Below are 24579 nucleotides of genomic sequence, written 5' to 3'. Positions count from 1 at the left end.
CCTTGAAAATAGCTGACCAGGATTAGATCCCCGACATTCCATATGGTCCTATGAGCCTGCCAGGAATGATTTCTGAGCACACAACCAGGAGTAACAAACAACACCAGATGGCCCCAAAACGAACAACAACAATATATATATATATATATATATATATATATATATATATATATATATATATATATATATGGTAAGAAGTTGACACGGAGTTAATTAGGCAAATAAGTTCCATTTTCAAGAATTATAATGAAAGGAGATTAATATTTTGAGTCATCTCCATAGTGTTTCCCAAGGAAGCTGAACTAAATTGCATTCTCATCCTGAACAGAAAAAAATGTTTCCACCACAGCACTAACAATACTTACTGTAAGTCTTTATACATGATTCTCATAGGTATATAATTGTAACTTTGGTGTAATAATTTCTAGGTCTTTTGAAAAAAATCTTTGTTCATGTTTTTATATATGTTCATGTGATTGTATTCATGATGGTAAATTTTTAATTTCCTTATTCTTTTCTATATTAACCCTTTCACACTTGTGTGGGATAAGCTTGGGAGAAAATAAAATAAAATAAAAATCTGCCTTGATTGCAGCAAAGTCTCCATAATATTTTGATACAATTTTCAGTTTTAAGTAAGTTCCTGTGTATCAAAAAAAGTAGGTTTAAGGTGTTTGATTTCTCCTGAAAACTGACTAAATCCTTGAGTCCTCATTCAGACTTAAGAAGAGGACATATAGGAGGTATTTATACATTTTTTAAGGAAATCAATGTATAAACCTGAGGTTATAAAGTAATTTTCAGATCATCTTAACTGCGAATATCTCATTCCGATGGATTTATCTTCCAGCCTCCCTCCTTTCAGAACCTCTCATCAGCTTTGTATCTGCTTTGAGATCAGCTGGATGCATAGTTGACTATCAATAACGACATCAATAAAGAAGCAAATGTCTCTGCTAGAACTTAAAACCTCACTCTCTATGATTTGGCACTGAGATAATTCTCAAGTAGAGAGATCCCTGTGAAAAGAGTGATTAAAAATACTACTTGAGGGCTGGAGAAATTGTACTGGGGTTAATAAACTTGCTTTGCATGTTGCCAACATAAGTTCAATTGTTGAGACTACATATGGTTCCCTAGACATCACCAGAAGTGACTCTTATCAACCTAATCAGGAATACACAAGCACTGCTGGCTGTTAACACAAATCTCTCCCATACTCATAATAAAGGAAATGAAATAATTTCTATTTGACATTAACTACAATAAAGAAATTATAAATAAACTTAACCCAAATAGAGATATTCTTTGACATTTTTCCTGAAGGAATATGCGGTAGCTATGCCTGACTCTTCTGCATTTGCTATTAAAATGATTCAATTGTATCTTGAAGTAAAGCAATTTAATTAATATTTGAAATATTCTGGGAGGGAGTCACTCACATAGAACTCAGTAGAGTTTGAGGAACTCTCCAAACATTCTTGGGGTGTACAGGACACCATGTAGTGCTAGGGGTCAAATAACCTTATTTAAAGATAAATGAAAAAATTATTAGCTGAATTGATGACTTTCTAGGGTTAATAGTTAACCACACTCTAATGAAGAAGAATAACTTGAACAATAAGAAACTGTAGGGAAGGAAATTTGAGAAATAGAAAATACATGTTGATACTTCGGGCAATAACTGATTAAGATAATAAGTGTAGAAAGAAAGTGGTTATACTTTGTTTCAGTGCTTCCACCTTGAAGTTGTACATTATATGCCTCTAAATCTTTGGGACTAGTTCATGGTGCTAGACAAATATTGGTTAAAATAAATCCATATTATTCCCCCACGGTTGAACCTCTATAGTAAATTTAAGTTAAAATGAATCATTTAGGCTAGATCAATAGCACAGTTGTAGGGCGTTTGCCTTGCATCTTACTGACCTGGGACAGACTGAGTTCAATCCCCGGTATCCCAGATGATACCCCAAGCCTGCTATGAACAGACTAGCCTCGCCAGGTATTGCCCAAAATCCAAAAATAAAAAAATAATGAAATTAAAAAAAAAGAATCATTTAAACCTCATTTATCCTCACCTCTACTTTCAATGTCTGCCCGCAAAAAAGAAAAAAAATTAATCTGATTCTATAGATGTTTACACTTATCTGATGGCCATGAAATGACAAGAATATATTAGGGATTTCAGTAAACTTCAATAACTTTAAAAGTAGAGTCATATATAAAGAATGAGTAACTACATCAGAAAATCTTTGAAGTTTTTTTTTTTTTATTATGGCTCTTAGATATAGAAGATGCATGATAGAAAGTGTACTTTTTCTTAGCCTTCACATTCTTCTAAGTGAATTATGTAAATAAAACCACTTGTCTTTCACACAAAACAGAAAAAACAATACTTCAGAGTTTAGCAAAATTAAGAGTGATGTGGTAAAGGGTTCTGGTAAAAAGAAATAAGAATCATTTTTCTAGTTAAACCTACGAGACGTGAATATATTTGGGGAAGAGAGAAACAGCAATGGTAGTTGCAAGGCCATTGTTGACAAACATGGATCTCAATCTCCCAGTATAACCTTGATTTTACACGTATATGTACATTGTCTTTTAGATAAAGCAAACCGGAATTTATTTTAGATAAAAACAATCCCTCTTGGAAATAAAAGCATCATGCTCTCTATACTCTTGACTGATCCTCACTTGATTTTATAATCTTGCCTAATCTAGTAATTAGTGGATTTAGGTTCTATATATAGAATATTGGTTCCCCAAGGAGTGCCAAGAGTTATCTCTTAGGACAAAGCCAAGAATTAAGCCTGACAACAACTTGCTTTAAAAAAAAAAGAGGCATTTACATTTTACATAACTTCTTTAAGCTGACATACAGTAAAAGTGATGTAATCTTACATGATTTGCTAGGGAAAATGTTTTTTTTTTTCCCACGTGCCAAGAATAGAACACAAATCATTAACATGTATATACCTGTTGAGGCAATGTTTCCTATATCTAACCCATATGCCTCATCTCACCATTTATGAGAGGCATCTGTTGCCACTGAGTTTTGTACCTCAAATGGTTTCAAGTAAAAATATGTATATATGGATCTGGAGGGATGGTGCAGAGGTAGGGCATTTTCCTTGCACGTGGCTGACACAGGATGGACCTCAGTTCGATCCTGGCATCCTATATGGTCCCCCAAGCCAAGGTGATTTCTATGTGCAGATTTCTGAGCATCACCGAGTGTGGCCCCCCTAACATGTGTGTATATATATATATATGTATATATATGTATATATATGTATGTCTATACATATATAATAAACTTAAACACTGGATGTGTCCTAAAGGAGCATCTAATAAATTATTTAGTAATATTGATAAGGAAATAGAGTAGCCTTCTCTTGAGGTATTTAGGACACCTGAAAATTCCCAGTGTCTGTGCTTTAAAAAATGAGAATTTAATAAAACGTAGTCATAAACCCAAATAAAATCAAGCTATAGGTGACAGTAGACCTTTAAGAAAATTAATGTTCTTGGCCTTTGTGGCCTATTTTTTTATTGTATGTGTATATATATTTATAAACCATTAACTCAGTGATATTAACAGAGAGGCAGAAAATTAACTGTTGTACAAACATTTGCTTCGGGATGAATTAACTTCCCATATGTATAACCATTTTAAAATACTTTAGAATACTAAATTAAACTCTTAAAAAAAACTTTAAAACAAAGAATGTGATGATCTCATTCTTAATAGAGTTTTATTTTCTTATATTACTTTAATTCTCTTCCTGAATTGAAACTTAATAGGTTTCTTTAGAAACTTGATTATCATGATGCAATGTAGTTTTATAATAAATTCTTTGCAAAATTAAGTAATCATGGCTGAAAGATATTTATTCATGTTTATGGCCAACACTGTTTTATAATTAGCTAAAATCATTTCAGTATTTTTCACTTTAAGTTAATTAGATCATCCCACACTTAAGAAACTAGAAATGTAACAACTTATTGCAATTTCTGGCAATTTATGATGCTTTGCTTTTTAGCCACAATGTGTAAAATCAATCCTGAGTTGCATCTCTTAGAAAGAAAATAACGTGATTGTGTGAATAATTGTACAGTATTCATATTATGCATACATATAGTAAACCAGGTGAGTAACTTTAAATACACAGTGCCAAATAATTAAAAATATAAAACATTTCTACTAATAATCCAACCCTCTCTTTTCTATGTGAAAAATATTCTGAATCCATGATTTTAGCAGTACAAACATTCTGACATACTTTTCTCCATTACCTGACAGTTTTGTTCGATTTTTCTCTGCTACGTCAAAGCAATTCCTTTAACCACAAACTCCATCACCTTACCACAATCGTTTCTCCCACCATTTATCCTTATCCTGTGCAATATTGACTTACATCATACATAGTATCTGCAGCCACTAAAATTGATATTGCTAGATAAATTCAAATGAATAGAAAGTAAATGTCTAATGCATTTTTCTGGACCAGTACAGGATTTTAATAAAATATTTCTTTCCTAAAATAAAGTTTATGAACAATACTTTTATAATGAAAGTCATATTTCTAAACATACAAAACATAGATACAAATTAAATACTTGCTGATAATAAATCATAAATAAATTTATTTTAAAACATGTTTAACATTTGTTGGTAATACTAATTTTAATTATGTAATTTTTATGGTATTGTGGCTTACATTTTAAGTAATTAGGCATTAGATTCTAACCCTAGAGTTTACATTTTACACTTATTTATTTGCCATTTCCCACTTTGCTTACAAAGTCAGCTTCATGGTAGTTGGGAAAAGATTATAAACAAACAGTGTCTCTTCTAGTAGCAAAATTAGACTATTGTGAATTAATGTATATTAATATCTTGTTAATATCTAACAAATATCTTCTTAAAATTTTATGAACATCTGGGCACTTGACTAGCCCTAGAAACTATTTTAAGTTGTTTTGAAAATGCGATTTATATTTTCTCTTATATTTCACTAGCTGGTACAGTTCCATTCTAGGAACCATTTTTCAAAACAATGAACATTTAAATAAATGAAGGTAATTGATTAGAAGGTTTTGATTAGAAATTCAATGAATAATATATTCTAAAGTTTTGTCTTTACAAGTAGATTTATTGAAATTCTACTATATGATTTTGTAGTTCACAGAAGCAGCTCTAGACACAGTATATATTTGTAGTATCATTATTGCCAATATAATATTTTCCTTTAACTATCCCAATAATTATCCTAGTTTCTAAATATTAAGAATTATTAATCATTATAATTTTACATTTATGATGATAAATTATTGCATTTATAATTATAATTAATTGTTATCATTAATTATTAAGAACAGATCAAGTGTACTACTATATGTATTTTTTACTGTTTCAGATCATTTGTTTGTGTAATAAAGCCATGAACATTAAAAAATGATAGAACATAAAATGACCTGCTCACTTTAGTTTGCCTGTACAGCATGTTTATTATGCTATTTTTACATTCTGTTTCAGATTAATTGCTTTCTGATCATATACATTTGCAAGTACATTGTGACAAATGATAAACATAAAATAAGGTCATTTTACTTGATTAGGACCAAGAATGATTTATGCAAAACTATATTAAAAATGACTGTTTAAATTGCACATTGCCTGTACATTTCATAATTAAAGCAAAGGGGTATGATGTGTAGAAATGATAAATGAGAGTGAGCTAGAAATCATATAAATGCATTAAGTAGCTTAAAATTTCAGTAAGGATATATTCAGGATTCTTACACTAAGTACTTCATTGAATAACTGAAATAAATCCAGGGTGGAAACAGATAGTATGGATTCTTTTTTTCTTTCCAGATGACAAAACTTAGAAAATTTTGCTCAAGATAATATAGCTAGTGCATGTCAGAACTTGAATCATCTCAGCACTGTTTGACTTTAGCCTCCTAGATTCCTTGAGAGATTCTTGAAGGATGATAAAATTACCTTTGTTACTTAATGATACCCACAGCACATTATTTCTTGTGGTTAGTTTTAATGTTGACCTCAAACTTTTTACTTTTGTCACACTCATAACTTCCTGTAGAGAAATCATTTCTTCTTCCAGTTGTCAGAACTGCCAGTCATGAAACTTGTTCTCACTAATAAAACAGAATTGAGAAGAATATATATGACTTCACAAGAGACACATTAAATGAGCTTACATGGTTTGATTTCATGACTTCTGTTCTTGCCTGTCATTAAAAATACAACCCTTCCTAAATAGGACAGCATCATTAACTTGAATCGATGAGAAGACCAAACAATGACCAAATTTTGAAATAGTTTTAGTCACAAATTTTTTTATTACTGGTATATTATTTAAGTGGAACATAAATATTAAAGCCAGACATATTTGAAGTTATTTGGTCTACATCGTAACTTAAGAAAGGAGATTAATTAAGGTAACAATCATCCACCTAAACTGATCATTAGATCATTTTGCGGTGGTAAACCTAAGGTGCCACAGTTCTTTGTCAGTGAATTTACAAAGCTAAAATATTTTTAATTGTATGCCGAGTAAACAAATTACATAGGTTGTCAGAAAAAAAGAACTTTTATCAAAATATACATTCCCACTACATACTGACTGAAATTAACTTGTTTTATTGAAGTTTAGCTTTCTTTGTATAGGAAACTTCTATAATAATCTTAGGAGTTAATATTATGTAAGTGATATTCTATTGTATATATCTATCAAAATATTGTCATTATTAGGTAGCTTTAAAGGGGACCCCAAGTTATTTTATGGGAAGTAAAGGAAAGGAATATAAAGATAGGGAAATGGGACAGAATGAGAAATTAAAGAACTATTGAGACTGTTCTTTGGATTGCTTTAATTGTGTTATGTCACTGAATATAAACTCTTTAAGTATGTTCTTAGAACTTATGTCATATCTGTAATACTATAATATATTTATTATATGTAAGTAAAAGCCAACATGTATAATCTATATTGTATGAATTTTAAGATTGGAGTTGTTAATATCTAAAATTTCAGTAGAGTTGCCACTGTTACCTGAGCTAATGAGAATATTTTGATATACACATGTAAGTGAATATATATGACACATTTAAATGATGACAAAAGTGACAAGACTGAAAGTCACAGTAACCAAAGAAAATTTTGCTGTGCTTTAACAAGGAAAAACCAATGCAATTATCCAAATAGAGTTGTGGGTGTAAGGCACGAAAGAAGTCAAAAGTTTACAACATACAGCTAAGTAATATGTTCACTTTAAACAACTATGATTTAGTTATTGATTTTAAAAAGTCTCATTTAGTTAACATGATGAGTAATTTGTAGTATTCATGATTTATTTTTATTTTACAGATATGTTAAAAGCATAAAGAGCATTATCTTCTTTATATGGAAGTATCAATACATAACTAGTCTTATGTTTATCTACTTGTAGATAGTATATCAAAAGTAACCTAAGTGAAGGTCAGAGTGAAGATATGGGTTTACTTTGCTATGACCATGCAAGATTTGAATCCCAGCACACCAAAGTCTTCCAGATTCCCACTAGTTGTGATCTCTGAGCAGAAATCCCAGGAAAAAGCCCTGTTGGTGTGTAGACCCTAAACAAATAGATAAAAATGCAACCTAATTCAACACTGAGTCCTGCAAGAAATTTGCAAATCTTACATAGAATTCTACTTATCACAAGAAATGCTAATATATGCATTTTGATCAATATGCATCTTGATCTTTTAAAGAAAGCAATGAAATTTCGTACTGGTATTCTCAAAGTAATTTTGCTTTATCAATTTATCCTTCTTTTCCCTAGTCTAATTCTAATTCTTTCTTACTCCCTATTCTCTAGCTGAGGCAGAGAATCTGCTGGTACTTACAGTGATATTTAATGAGGACAGCAGTCTGGAGTCCTTAATCTATTTCAAGAAAGATGGGAAGGTAGTTATGACAATGGCTTCCTATTGACAAACCCCTGTCTTAATTTTAAATAAATTCTGACACCTTATAACAACGCTTAAATATATGATTTGTGCCATAAGATGTATTTAAAATCAAAAGCAAGTAGTGATTAAATTGTGAATCTTTAAAATATAATAATTTTTTTCTATACAAAACAAGTATAATGCAAAATGTCTTCATGACAGATCCTGGGAATATTGACATATTCATTATGAAAAAATACTGATAGCTACCGCACCTATCCATCCCATTTGTCTGTTTTCTGATAGTCTCATTGGTAGCTGGGTGCCCGCTCCCATTTTCTCTTCTAGAAGAGAATTCCCTATGCTGCTTGGAACTACAAACCAATCTTACTAGAAAGACTAATGAAAATTTTTGTAAGAAACCTTTCTCCACCAATATAACTTGTTGACTGGAATATTTTGCTATTTCATGAAGAAACCTATATTCTTCACCTAGTCATTATAAAATTAGTTTTGAGTACTTTGGAATTAGAAAAACTTTTGTAAAAATTATTTTCTCAAAAACTATTTAGTTAATGCCTCTGTCTCTGACCAATGTTGCTTAATTATAAACAATTCAGTACTGTAATAATTTAAAAATGTTCATGCACCAAATATCTTTTTGTTTAAATGATCTTAGTGATTAATATAAAGCCACTTTTTCTCTGAAAATATATGACTTTAAAGGTAGTATTTAAAAGATAAGCACTTGGGGCCGGAGAGATAGCATGAAGGTAAGGTGTTTTGCCTTGCATGCAGAAGGACTGTGGTTCGAATCCTGGCATCCCATATGGTCCCCTGACCCTGCCAGGAGCAATTTCTGAGCATAGTAGGTAGGGCCAGGAGTAACCCCTGAGCATTGCTGGGTGTGACCACAAAACCAAAAAGAAAAAAAAAAGATAAGCATTTACTTGTTGTGAACCAGCCTTGTTTTATTTATAGGCTGCCTTTTAATTAAATTATCCTTGTATTACATTGAGAGTACCTCTAAAAATTTGATTAAAAATACTGCTATTTCTGTGAGTAGAACTCACTACTTATTTTTTTTTTGGCTACAATAACTCTCCTGGGTTTAATTTATTTCCAAATTTTGCAATTATGTTTTTTTTCTGGGTTTATGTTGACCTACATATACTAAAATTTGAATTTAAAATTTCTGGTTGCTGGGGATGAAAGTTCTCCTACAGAGATAATTAGGCCATATGAATGTAGTATTTCAACATGTGCTGTAAATTCCAGGGAGGATTGTCCTCTATAATTGCTTTTAGCACTTTTTGACTTTGTCCTTGGCACAATGGTGAGTTCAGCAGCATCTCCAAAGCATCATTCTCTTAAGGTCAACAGCCTATGCTCTCTGTTCGGGACTGAGACTGTGATGGAATACAAAAGCAATCAACAGTCAGATTAGGCTATAAATAGCATAATAATATCACATTGAACATTCAGTTTCCTGTAATTATCATTAGAATATTTTTCTGAATATAACTGAATGTTAACAAAGGTCGAAAATAGTACATTTGCTTCATTCCTGTGGTTATTCACCTAACAACTGTATTAAAATTTCTGTATAATTTTTCTATTTATTTGAAAGAAAAATAGGATGGCATAATATTTTATCTTCATATACTAGTTGGATTAATGAATGGTTTGGGGCAGGTTTGTAAGTAGGGTGGAATTTTCGTAGATTCAAATTGTAATTTTGTAGTCACCAAATACACTTAAGAAATATCTCAAAAAGAAGAAATAGACCATTTTTTTTATTCTTTTAAAAACTGTGAAATTATTAACATATGTTTTGCTATGACCCATTTAGCACTTTGGCAAAAACTTGTTTCTGCTTGAATTAAATTTGTATTTCCTGCTGATTCTTTTTTATGAAAATGATTGTAAATTTAGATAATAGTATTAGACTATTAGTTTGGTTGATAGAGGGAACATTAGACACATATAATAGAATAGGAAATAATATGCAATTAGTGAATAACATAAGGCAAATATCTTTCTAATATATAAGAATATTTTAATGGCATTGTTATATGAAAATACAGGAATTTAGGAAAATTAGTTATTTCAAAATGTGACTGTTATAATAAATTATTTAATTAAAACCTTTGATTAAATTCTATTAGGGAAAGGTAATAGGGCTGATCAGCTTTGAAATAAATGGAGAAATTTATATGAAAAATTATAAGACTAAAATTATAATAATGTCTGAAACATAAACTAAAGAATGTAGGTAACCTAAGTTGGACAGTGGGAGGGAAGTGGTCTCTGTATAGTAGTGGAAGAGAGAATAGCATTTGGAAAGTATGTGATAATATGTACCTTAGTAGCTAACATTTATAATCATAGTAATTACATATGAAGACAGTGCATATGTGAGAAATAATTCCTGTATCATGATCTGGGCAAAAATTACATAAGGAAGTATAGAATTATATTTCATTCTTCATTTCATTTATGAGGATTGTATCCAAAATAACTAACTTGGTTGATATCACTAAAAATTCATTGTGTTCCTTGAATAATTATTGAAAATTTACTTTGAAGAGCACTCTATATACGAACTACATTATTTTAATTATTTTTGAAGAAGGTACACAATCCAATGGGGCTCCAAGTCATCATCCAGCTTTATGTCCATTGGTCACTTTTAGTGTTGCTGAAAGAACAGGAGGTTTCAGTAATAGCACCAGGGCTTTCTACATGCAACACATGTACTTCTCTAACCCTTTGAGTTGTGTCCATGGTTCAAAACTTATTTTGTTATTTCACGCCAGTGCATTTTAGTGTATGTCTTTTTCTGTGAGTATGTGTGTGTACAATTGATACTAGAGACTAAAGCTACTGCAATACATTTTTACATGCAATTATTTATTTATTTTTTGCTAATAATTCAGTTGTTTGTTTTTCATGATAAAATCTCAGTCATGCACATGAACTGTTCAACATCCTTGGCCAATGCATATTTTACACCACCAATTTCTACAGTATTCTTTCTACTTCTCCCCACCTACCTATGAGCATAAAGTGTCCTTTCTGTTTTTCTTACTCTCACTATTTTTCTCCTGCTCTTGCTTTTAAACAATGTGATTTGCAATATTGTTAGGGAGGGATATCATAACTAATATTTTATCTCTTTCATAAGCCAATTCTTGTCCAGAGTTGTCATTTCCAACTAATACTATCATAGTGGTTCCTTCTAACTTCATCTCCCACTAATTGTGGGATGTTTCATACAATGGACTCTCTTTCTGGTCCTTATCTTTACTGTCTCTGGATATTATCACCATACAATTTTTTATACATTATATTCCACAAATGAGTTTTATTATTTTATGTCTATCTCTCTCTCTTGGATATATTTAGCTCAACATAATACTCTCCATTTATATCCAAATATAAGCAACTTTTATGACTTTTTTTTTCCCCTAACAGCTGCATAGTATTTCATTGTGTAGATGTACTACAGTTTCTTTAGCCACTCACCCCGTCTGTCACTTAGGTTGTTCCCAAGTTCTTGCTAGTGTAAATAATGCTGCAATAAACATAGAGATTTCAGGGCTTTACTACATTTTTTTTCGAGCTCCTGAGGTATATTTTTAGGAGTAAAATTACAGGTCATATGAAAGCTCAATTATTAAAATTTTGATAAATATTCATATTATTTTCCCAAAAAATGCTTGCCCATTTGTCATTCCCACCAGCAGTGAAAGAGAGCCCCTTTTCTCTTCTCATCCACAACAGGACTGATTATTCTTGTTATTTGTGATGTGAGATGATATCTTATTGTTGTCTTGATTTGTTTCTTCCTGATGATTAGTGATGTGGAGTATTTTTTCATTTTATCATTTGGCCATCTAAATTTTTTTGAGGAAATGTGTGTTTATTCCTTCTCCCTATTTTGGATTGGACTAGATATTACTTTCTTGCTAAGTTCTATGAATATTGAATACTGAATATTAACTCTTTATCAGATGGGTATTAGGTGAATAATTTCTCCCATTTGAATATTGAATATTAACTCTTTATCAGATGGGTATTAGGTGAATAATTTCTCCCATTTTATGAGTATTCTTTGTATCCTAGTCACTATTTGCTTTGAAGTGCAAAGGTTCTTAGTTTAATATAATTTTTTTTTATTTTTATCTTTGCTTGCTCTTCGTTGGCTAGTGGTGTTTTACCCTTGAGGATGCCTTTACTTTCAATTTTATGGAGAGCTTTGCCTACATTTGAATACATTTAAGTGAAACAATTCTAGGATAGTTCAAGTTGGACAGTTATATAAAACTGATATATCTTCTTGCTTAATATTAAGTAAAGTCGTCCAGAAATTATTTACCATCACATTTTTAATTGTCATTATGTTTTGACCTAATAGACCCATTTCTTGTCCCCTACTTTTCTATTATTAGAAATAAAATTGCTCAGTGTATAAAAATAGTATTCTTCATATTTCCTAAATATTATTTCTTTGTTCATTTTTTCTTTGTACAGGTTTAAAATTTTGATTTCCTTTAATTGTAGGTATATTGGAGCACAGATATATAGTATATCAAGGAAGTGACTGACTTTGCTCTGATTATTGTAGACCCTATTTCAAATCTGGCACCCCAAATGGTTTCCCTGGATATACCAGAAGTGATAAATGAGCAGAGAGCAAAATTTAAGCGCTGAACACAAATGGGTGTGTCAGAAAAACAAAATATATTTAATAATCCCTCTATTGAAATTATTGGAATGTGAAATTTATAGAGATGTACAAATTTTTCTTTTCTGGCCCATCTCAAATGTGTTTAGCCATCAGTAGCAAAGGCTACTGGGAAAGGCTACAAAGGAAAGCATCAAAATGTAACATCTTATTGATATATCAAGTAAAAAATAATTAAAGAATGACTTACATCATTTCTAAGAGACAGGCAGTGAATAAATAACTCAGTACAGTGGTCAAAGCACTCAGAGGCTTCTAAGTCCTAAGCAGTGTTTTACATTAACCCTCTTAGCAAATATCTCCTTCTAGTGGATTTCTTGCTAGTTGTAATTTGAGTTAAATCATGATCATTTTTTCTGTATTTGTAAATAGTTTTATACATTGTCAATGGATCATTCATGGTTTTATTCATTGTAAATGGTTTTATTCATATGCTTGAAGAGAGTGAACAAGCAGTCTAGGCTAATATTGATAGAGTCCTTTCTTCCTTCTTATGGGTAGGGACAAAAATTATATTGATGGATTGCTTTTCTTTTCTTCTTAATTAATTTATTTGCAGAGGTTATTATATAGTTGTTATTGTTGTTACAGCTACAAAGTTGTTCACGGTTCAGTTGTACAATGTACAGCACTCTTATCAGTGCACATTTCCAGCCACCCAAATCCCCAGTTTTTCTCTCATATTCTGTTGCCTGCCTTGGCACAGACTGCATTTCTGGAGGCATTAAAAACTTAGAAACAATGATCTCATTCATACTCTTAACAGTTATGACATATGCACTTATCGATTCACAAAAGTGATAATGTCATCATTTTAACTAATGAAATTTGTAAAATGATTTATAAGCAAGTATGATTATGTGAAATATTTGTTGATATTTCTTATTTAATCTGATTAATTTCCCATAAAGTATCAATCTAATGAAATGTATCAATCTTTCAAAATAATATCTAAACTCCTGAAATCAATATTGACAAATATGGATTTGTAACATCCTTAATTTGTTCATTTTATTATAATTAATTAAAATAGACTATTGGAAAGAAAATTTACTTAGCAGAGTGAGGGGAGAGGAAAAGAAAGAAAAATGTGTTCAAGAGCAGATATGGGCTTCTCCTGAGGAAAATTAGCCTTTATTCTTACATTTTAATTATTTATTTGCTGTTTGTACTAAGTTCTGTTGAACTCAGGGCATACCCCTGGCTCTGCACTTCTGGTGATTCATATGGTAACTGAACCATGTGGAGTGCTGGGGATTGAACACTTATAGTCTATATTCAAGATGAATGTCTTACCTGCTATAATATTGCTTTGACCCAGATATTTAAACTAAATTCTCAGAGCCATAATTGTGCGATTATGGATTATATTACTCAACTGTGGAGGAGAGAGTATCAAAATAAGGAAATATATTATCAGACAAGGTCAGATCATATCCTTATAGAACAAATTTCACCATATCAAACAGATGCAATGAGGTATAGAGGTGATGAAAACAGAATAGAATAGATATACACGAAAACAGCAGTAAGAGTATTTTGCATGTTGTACATTAATGCTGTAAATGCTAACACTGTTGTATCTATATTACACTACACTATAATAAAAAATGTATTTAAACAGAAACAATGCATGTTAAAATAGCAAAGTGTTAAAAGATCCAGAAATTATGTGGAACACAGAAAAGCTAAAGTATCCATAGTACCATTTTAGAAGAGTAAAAAATAAAAATTAGAGATGAAGGAAAATAAGTCAATAAAGACAGAATAAACAAAATAATGCCTTTCAGCATACTGAAAGCATTCAAGGGAAATTTGAAAAACTGATATATGCAATGAAAGCCATTAAATTCATTTGTGAGTCTGTGTGTGTGTGGCTAGAGAGTGCTTGTGATTCTAAATAAGGACGTTAGAATAACTGAGCATTTGTGGCAAACAGCTAATTAAAGATTTTTTCAGAAAAAACTATTTAAAGAGATTCCAGTAATAGAGTGAAGTTAGTTTTTAACTACTCAGCAAAGCTAAGGTACTGGGGAGATTGATACAGTTATTTACAAAAGATAGAGAAACACTTGTTTCTATGTTTATGGACAATTGTTTGTATTTTCCTAATAGATTAAAAGTGGAAGTCAATGCTTAATATCCACCTTACTCTCTGAACAACGATTTAATACTTAATAATATAATAATCATTGGATCAAATACTATGCTTTGTCTTATACAGTATTTCTTTTCATATTCATAATGTTTATTTCTATGAATCCAGTTGCCTATCCCAAAATATTATATACAGTAAAATATTTTAAAGAGAGCACTTGAAAGTATTTTCTAGATATATTTTATTATAACTATTATAATTAATTGCATTTTTAATCTCTTATTGTACTCAATTTGTAAGTTAAACTTTATCACAGATATGTTTGAATTGGAAAACCATAGTTCACATTGGTTGCAATAATATTCATGGTTCTAGGCAACAGTTGTTGGTTTGTCCTGGAATATATTACCTGTGATTAAGGGTGAATGATGGTTTCAAAAAATCTAGAGTTAGCTTATTATTTCATATAATTTTTTCTCTTTTAGATGTAGATCTTGATTGCTTCAAAACTCTGCTGTTAACTTGTTACTTTATGCAATATTTTTTTTATTTTATATGCAAATCTTGAAAATTTTATTCTAATCACAAGACTATTTAAGTCCTATAAAGTTCCCAAGAAACAAGGTATATTATGCCAATAGGATGTTACTATGTATAACCACAATTTCTTCATCTGAACCTCAATTCCCCCCATCTATAACATGGGGAAAATGGCTTAACTATGAATAACCTATGCCATCTTGTTCTTTTTTTCTGATCTCTTCACCCAGACAGTATTTTCAAGGCTTAAAGAACTAGAATGTAAATTCCACCTGAGTTAGGGTCAGCAAAAGTTATAAATCCTGCCTCTATTCTCCTCCAGTGCTGTACATCTTCAAAAATATGCATGGAAAAAAAGACAGCATCAATAACATTTTCCCGTTGTCACAAAACATACAGCCTAAATTGTCTTGGGAACAAGAATGGGGATGGGTTGATAAAAAAAAAGAAATAATCCTCTTACTCCACAATTACCATAATTATCAACTATTTCATCCAGCCTGTACAGTAATTACCAATCTCATCCAGTCCCTTAAAATATAGAATACATCATTTTTGTCTTGGAAACTGATAGTAGAAGTGGAAAATTATCATATGTGTTTGATGTATTTGTTTGTTTCTAATTTATGTCTTTTTTAATAATTGTTTTAAGTATGGACAACAATCCTTTCTATATTTAATTTGACTTTCTTGAGCCAATTTTCTGCAGAGATATAGCTTCAGGTTCCAGAAGAACCTAAGGGAAAACTGTTTAATCTTAGACACACCAGTGGTTTGGGACAGATTTAGAGCCTTTAGTGTAAGCAAAAGCTGAGTGATTAAATTGGGTAACTTTTTTCCTAACTCTCAGCAGTCAATATGTTGTGGCGAACTTAGATCTTTGCTGTGTTGTTTTTATGTGCAGGGAATTGCTTCACTAGACATAAACCTTTTTCTTAAACTGTAGTTAAAGATAATGTTTTAAAGAGATATTTTTAACATTTCATTTTTAAGGCTTCTTGTGCTAACATATTTGCTTTAAATTATATGAGTCAAGATATATGTATTTGGAAGATAATTTATTATACAAATTGATGAATACTAGTTGGCTTATTTCAACTTTTATATTTCTAAGTCCAGAATTTAATGATATTAAAAATTGTAGTGTAAAATTAGAAGCTTCTATATTTTTATTATTATGTAAAAATGTATGTTCAAATACCACAAATAGAACTAAAGTTTTGCCTAGGCAATTAAAAATCTTTAAATAAATTATTTTTCAAGTGATTAACTTGGAATCATCCGACCTTTCTTTGATTTAATTCTGACCATGTGTTTTTATATCAATTCAAATCTCAAGATCAATTTATTTGAAAAAAGTGCTCTGAAAATGCTTAATTGCTCTGCCTTCCTCTATCCTCTCAATGTAAGTTTTCTCCTCTTAGTAGCTATTCTTATGTAGTAAGAATACTAAATTTCCAAAGGCAAAAGGTCAACAGCTATCTTCCATTCAATATTATAACCAGAGCAAAAAACTTCATATATCAGCTGCAAATGGTAACTGCTTCTCTGCAACACTTTCAAAGGTACCTACTACTACTTGTTGGACTATGCTGTGTATGTAAACATTTCAATGGGATTATTATGTTACAGACCCTACCCTGATCTGTGATTGTGCCCTACCCTAGGGTGTAATCTGGCATTCTGCTCCCACCCTAGGGTGATACCTGATTCTGCTCCCACCATTGGGTGGTACCTTATTCTGGGGGATAAAAGCAAGGGTCTGTGGAAGGCGGGGGGCTTTTTTTCTAGGATCTATTCTGGGGCCTTTTGGCTTCGGCCTCTTCACGGAATAAAAAGCTGTTTTCTTCGGAAGCCTGACTGCCTGTTGGCTTTCTTCCCGCCACCTTCACCTCAGAACCGCTGGCTGAACAGGGAACAGGTGCGTGGTCCGAGCTGGAGGAGAAAGGCTTTATCCTCCATCTCTCCATCAGTCAACCCCATCAAGGGCTGACTTGCCACAGACTAAACTTGAATCTATAGTTTTGTCATGTTTCTGATTGTCACAGCTCAAAATTTGCATATAAACCTAGATTCTATTCACTCAAATACATAAAAAACTCCAATATTTTTGTAATAATATACTTTTTTCTCATTAAACAGCTTTAATGTATTATTATTTCATTGCATTATTATTGTCAAAATAGTTTCTTTTTTTTTTTTTTTTTTTTTTTTTTGGTTTTTGGGCCACACCCGGTAACGCTCAGGGGTTACTCCTGGCTATGCGCTCAGAAGTCGCTCCTGGCTTGGGGGACCATATGGGACACCGGGGGATCGAACTGCGGTCCGTCCAAGGCTAGCGCAGGCAAGGCAGGCACCTTACCTCTTGCGCCACCGCCCGGCCCCTCTCAAAATAGTTTCTAAGCTTGTTTTACTTCCTGTTCTTGACTGATATCTCCTTAAAAATTTGAAAGCTTTTCTGATAAATGGAAATTTAAATAATTAACTGAACACCAGAAAGAAAGGTATTCATAGAGTCTGAGTTTCTAAAACAAAGTCCAGTCATAATTGCATTAATTTACTGGATGTATCACAAAGAAAGCATGCCTCATTTTACAATGCTTTTATTTTTTCATTCTAATAATATTGAATAATGTACTAGTGAGACGTAAAATACGTAAAAGTAAAATACTTTGGAGACAAGTGTCCTTACATAAATACATTCATGGTATTTGTTAGACTAAATATGAAACTAACATTTTATGTTTACTACTGCTAACATAATTATTTTAGTTTTGTTTCATAATTTAGGCATCATTTTTTTTTTTTTTTGGTTTTTGGGTCACCCAGCAGTGCTCAGGGGTTCCTCCTGGCTGTATGCTCAGAAATCGCTCCTGGAAGGCTCGGGAGACCATATGGGATACCAAGATTCAAACCATCGTCCTTCTGCATGCAAGGCAAATGCCTTACCTCCATGCTATCTCTCCGGCCAGCATACATTATTTTAAAAATTTATAATTTTGGGCCCGGAGAGATAGCACAGCGACATTTGCCTTGCAAGCAGCTGATCTAGGACCAAAGGTGGTTGGTTCGAATCCCAGTGTCCCATATGGTCCCCCATGCCTGCCAGGAGCTATTTCTGAGCAGACAGCCATGAGTAACCCCTGAGCACTGCCGGGTGTGACCCAAAAACAAAAACAAAAAAAACATAAAAATTTATACTTTCTTATGCATTAGTATTATCTTCAAGATTTGATTGGCTTTCATTTGGTTGCCAATAAAGGAAGCAAAATTATATATGTGTGTATTTATATAATCTCTTATACATATAGTATTCAACTAATATAATATATAATTGAGTCTAGAATTTAAATAAACCTTATGAATCTACTAAGCTTTATATTTCTATAGTCAAAATTCTCCAATACTGTTTGTTTGGCACAGGAATATTCATAGAATAAGTTATCAAAAATCAAAAATTTTTTGTTCAGGGACTGGCTGGTGCTCTAAGCACCATCGTGAGAGATTCCTAAGCTCAGTCAGAGTAACCCCTTAGTAAAGCCAAGTGTCTCCCCCCCAATAATGTTTAATTCTCAATTCCTATAAAACCTGATTTAGTAATAATAAAAACAGGAAACTACTTTTAGTAGGATATACCGTTATTCAACTCACTCAAGTTTCCGAAGAGCACTCCTGTTTAAAATTTTAGTGTATAGAAATGTTTCACAAGCCACAAAAGTGTTGTGCACTAGTAAGAATTACAAAAATTGAGTAATTATATATTTAATAATAAACTCCTTTAACTTTTTAAATCTTTATTTTTAAATATAATTATGATAGAGTTTTAGAAACTTTAACAACTCTTAGAATAAGTACTTCTAAACAGTATATTTTAATGTGTATTTATGTAATTGATGCATATCGTTGATCGTAATGAAATGTCAACCAAAACATGTGCCTTAGGAATCCTTGTTCTTCTGCTCTTGGCGACTAACAGCAGGAGAAATATAAAATCAGTGATGTGGGTTGGTATCTCTGTAGTGCATTCAGGGATAGCGGGGAGAATACCAAGTGCAGGACCTTTTACTCACTAAGTACCGATGAGAATAGAAACACTTCATAATAATTCTTGTTTCTAGAAGCTACAGTGTTTATAAATCTAAAATTCAGACAAAGATACAATTGAATGTTACATGCAGTATCAATTGCATTCAGTCTCAAAATTTTCTTATGAAATAATAGGGTATTGATCGATAAACAACAGGACCCTAGATATTTAAATGGATCTGTCTGTTTAAGGAAACAAATAAAATATTCTGAGCCCCATATTACTTTAATATTCCCACCAGGTTTACTAGTAGCTTTCCTTTCAATATTAAACAGATAATTTTCTTATTGGAAATTCTCACAGGTACATCTAGAATAAAAATCTGTAAGAGGATTTTAATTCTCACAACCTACTACTTCCATATGTTACTACGTCCATCACTAGTATAAAATCTTCCTGTGTTCTGTGAGAGGAATTACCAGAATGAAATAGCTTGCAAATATAATTGCAAAATTCTGCAAAAATATTTTGATAAAAACCTAATAAATGAGATGATTGGAAATAGGTTTTAAGAATATTATAAAAAAGAATAAAATTTAAAAATCCAAATCTGATTATATTATTGATAATGGCAATTTGATGGATATTGAGTTTTTATTGCATTAGCAAACAGCAAAAGGTAAGTTTGAAGAATTACAGTGTTTATTCATTTAAACTTGGAGTCCAAGTCCTGTACCTATATTTAAAGGAATTAATATGCTGGAGCTTTTTTAGCATTTTTTTGAAAATGTGGACTCTGAATATTTAAGGAGTTAGAAATATTAGTTTGGATCTATTAATTGCAACTATAATCCATGACAGTTTCTAGAAGACATTGTGCAAAAGCATTCAAGTTTACAATAATGAAGGCTAGGGGTTAAACAGAAAAACAGTAATGAAGGCTCCTTTCATAACCAGCTCTACTATATTAAAGGATATCTTAAGTCTAAACACTATTATCATTTTCAACAGATATATTATTTGTTATGAGGGTCTACTCAGCACTGTGGTTTGCATATAGCATTTCTATTTCTACCTGATTGATGCCAGTATTAACAAACAAAAATGCCTCCAGATATTCATTAATATGAACTTAAGGAAAAAATTGTTTCTGAATCTGTCTGGTGCAGTGATTCCTGTATTTATTTTTGATTGTTGTTCTAATTACCAAAAAGTTAGTGACTTAAAATTTAAAAAGTTTGGGGCCAGAGTGATAGTACAGCAGTAGGGCAATTGCCTTGCATGCGGCAGACCCAGGAAGAACCTGAGTTCGATTTCCAGCATCCCATATGGTCCCCCGAGCCTGCTAGGAGTGATTTCTAAGTATAGAGTCAGGAGTAACCCCTGAGCGTTGCCAGGTGTGGCCCAATAAAATAGAAAAAAATAAATTTATACTAATAATTTTCTATAAAGTATAATTATTAAATAAACCTTATAGGGGCACAAACAATAAAGGCAGGACTTCTTAATTTTGAAAACTACATTAGAACTGTTTCTTGTCCTGTGGGTCAGAGAAATAATACAGCAAATTAGTCTCTTGCCTTGCATGTAACCCCATTCTACTTTGACTTTCTGTGTCACTTATTGCTTCCCTAAGCTTTACTAGGAGTGATAACTAAATGCAGAGGTAGGAGAAGCCCTGAGCATGTCCACATGTGATCAAACAAAACTAAGGAAAAATAATCTATTTTTCATCTCTCCTTCAAAAACTACTCAGGACCCCACTCTTCATATTCAGCAAGTATTGTCACTTCTCTCTCTTCTGTATCTTCAAAGAACTCTTGTGATTGTCCTATTAAACTCACTTCTGATAATCCATGATAAAATCTTGGTCTCAAGAACCTTAAACATATCTTTTTTTTTCTATTTATTTTAACATGTATATTTACTTTGTCCCTCGAGTCCCCAGATTGTAGTACATTATAATATTTCTTACACAAAGCAATCCAAAGCCACATAATTTATGCAACTCCTTTAACATTAAAAGCTGTAGTATGGTTGACACAATTGATCCTAATACAATCATTCATTAAGAATGAGTCAAAGGAGCACAGCAAAGACTGTGTTAGCGTGGAAATTGTTTACATAGGCCCAGCAAAATATAGGGGACATGGAAAGAAAAAGCCTTGGCCTAATACAAGGAGACCTTACCCCTGAAGTTTTCTGGCATAAGACCAACTCTAGGCTTCAGGCATATTAGGTTGTCCAACCCAAGTCATTGTCTGTAGTGCCAATACACTTTTATTTTTCACACACTGTTGTTGGTGTCAGGTTTCTGTAGCCAAGGATCTCGGAATATGTCCATATCCTATAGAAGAGTCAGGATGATGCGGAGCACCCTTTAGTTTCACTCACAATTAGAAGGTGATATAGAGAGCTCAGTCTTAAAAGCAGGTTGTTATTGTTGTTAAGTTCTCTGGGTGTTAAAGGGAAGTCTCTTTTAAATAGGTCTATGCCAGAGCAGTGGTAGGGTGTTCCCTGGTAGAGGATTGCTTTCAGGTGATCTAGTACACAACATGGTTGTTTTGTAGATGGCATCCCTGCTTCAGGGGTAAATGGACAATGCCCATTCTTTCAAGACATGAGCCAGGTCTTTATGACAATGTTCAGGGTGTACTGCATTACAAGATTTCTGTGTTCCCATCTCTATAAGATAAGAACGTGTTTGTATATAATTTCCCATTTTAATGTGCCTATGCAAAGGAAAAACAGTATCACATGGCGAGATTGGTGCCTATGGGGATGCTAGAACAAGTCCAACAATCCAATTGACTTGGTTCTTACATAAACGTTAAATGGAGGGACACTTCTACAAACTGCCTTATTTAACAAATAACAAAGGGAAGGAAAGATAGAGAGGGACTCTTTCACCAAAATACCTTATTGAATAGTTCACAAAGAGGAGAAAAGGTAAAAAGTGGGGAAAATAAACAATCTAACTTAAGACAGTGGACTCAATTGTTACCGTTCATGGGAACTAATCAGAAACCTAGTATGGTAGCAACCACAGTTACACAATGAAAGAAAGAAGCCAAGAGGCCGCTGAGAGTAAACAAGAAGGTAAAGAGTACTGGCCTCTTCCCAGCCTGAGAGTCCATCCTCTCATTTTTATTTTTTTATTTTATTTTAATTTTATAATACCGCACCCCCATTCATATTTATATAATTCCATTTAGTTGTTAGATATGGTTGGTCAAGTCCTTTTTTCATTTCCTACAATTAATTCAAGATATTCAAGATATTAATTGTAGGAAATGAAAAAAGGACTTGACCAACCATATCTAACAACTAAATGGAATTATATAATAATTATGAATGGGGGTCTGGTATTATAAATGTCAAAGTAATATAAAATTATATTTTGAAAACATATACAGTATGAACCAATGATATTTTAATTGGAAAAATAATAATTTTAAATTTTTTATAATAATATAATATATATAATATAATAATTTTAAAATTTTATAATTTTAAAAATAATAATTTTTAAAAAGTATCATTTTAAAAACTTCAAAGTCTATTATCTCAAAATTCAGAAACAAAGCTATTTGAGATATGCATTATACTTTATTTTCATAATATGATCTTTTGGAAAGAAATGACTGATATTTCCCTAAACTTAAAACTTAAATAAATTCAAAAATTAAAGTAAGCAAAAAATAAAATCAAAACATATAGAATAATCTACTCTAAGGATAACAGAGAGACATACAGTCCACCAGAACAGATTAATTTACAGACCAACTTGGAAAAATCTAATTAAATATCTTACTCCTAGTCATAAAATTGAGGGCTAGCTATTTAAATGTTACGTGATCTCTGCAACTAAAAATATTCTAGGTCTAGAAGAAAATATCCTCAGGATATTTCAAGGAGACTGTGAAAGCAAATCACATAATTGGGGGCTATAACACAAAACAAGGGACAACTGTTAGGAAAGATGTCACTGGAAGCAAGCAGGTTGAAAGGGTCAAGGTCAGAAAAAGGTTGAGGAAAAACTGTTCTAGAAGATCCAAGAGAAGGAGGACAAAGAGGAATGTTCATTGGAGCCTCCGGAAGATCATTAGATTTTTGGGCCACAGGTTAAAATTTTCTTATATAAATATTACTATACTTATGGAAACAAACATTTCTAATTTGTTACAGGGCATTGGTAGCGTAGAGATTGAATATCAACCATGGATTCCATGATCATATGAACTAAAAGTACCAAACAATATGGACTATTTTTTAAACCACTGAAGGTGAGCATCTGTATCACGTATCTCTTTTAAAAAGCAAATAATAAAAGAAATAGACCTTGATAAAGGTATCAGGAAGTTATAGAAATAAAGTGATTTTCATGGGCAGGTCCCTGTGATATGAATTATATAGTGACTACAACCAATTAGATACTTTAAAATTGATCTGAATCTCGGGGGCCGGGCGGTGGCGCTAGAGGTAAGGTGCCTGCCTTGCCTGCGCTAGACTTGGATGGACCACGGTTCGATCCCCCGGTGTCCCATATGGTCCCCCAAGCCAGGAGCGACTTCTGAGCGCACAGCCAGGAGTAACCTCTGCCTGAGCATCACCCGGTGTGGCCCAAAAACCAAAAAAAAAAAAAAATTGATCTGAATCTCAAATCTTTCTAAGGATCAATTAACAATGTATTTCATTAAACTGATATTGACTATTTACAGCAGTGAGAATATTTAGGATCCCATTAACTAGTAAATATTTTAATTTTGCTATTAACACAAAAGTGAAATTTAGACATTTTAAACTGCTTTAATCTCTTAATTAAATGTAGATATTATCACCTACCTATGATGATTAAGATTAAGTAAAATAATTTATGTAAGAAAAATAGATCAACACTATACACAAAATGATACTGTTCTTTTTTATCATTTTTATCCCCTTGCTCATAACTAAATGGGGAAATGGATTAATTGTCTTGTGCTTTATAGTACATTGAACACAAAACCAATTCATTTGAATTAGGTCAGGGAAAAGTTCAGTCATTTGGCTACTATATCCATTCATAATGGAAGTATTATGGTTTGTATTTTTTCATAGGGATCATTAGACTGTAGGCCATTTGGATGTCTTTAAAAGAAAGAATGATGATCACGAATTGCATAGAACATTTCGTGCTTTCTCATGCTATACCTTTT

The 24579-nt window shown here is 32.0% G+C and overlaps 1 protein-coding gene across 5 annotated transcripts in view; it reads left to right on the top strand.

Annotated features, from left to right (window-relative positions):
* RALYL (RALY RNA binding protein like) overlaps window positions 1–24579 on the top strand; it is a 712684-nt gene that overhangs the window by 343896 nt on the left and 344209 nt on the right. The window lies entirely within an intron of this gene.

Source organism: Suncus etruscus, chromosome 10 (genome assembly GCF_024139225.1).
Source record: "Suncus etruscus isolate mSunEtr1 chromosome 10, mSunEtr1.pri.cur, whole genome shotgun sequence".
NCBI classification, from domain to species: domain Eukaryota; kingdom Metazoa; phylum Chordata; class Mammalia; order Eulipotyphla; family Soricidae; genus Suncus; species Suncus etruscus.
Note: the sequence above shows the minus strand (reverse complement) of the source record. Positions and strands in the feature narration are given on the sequence as shown.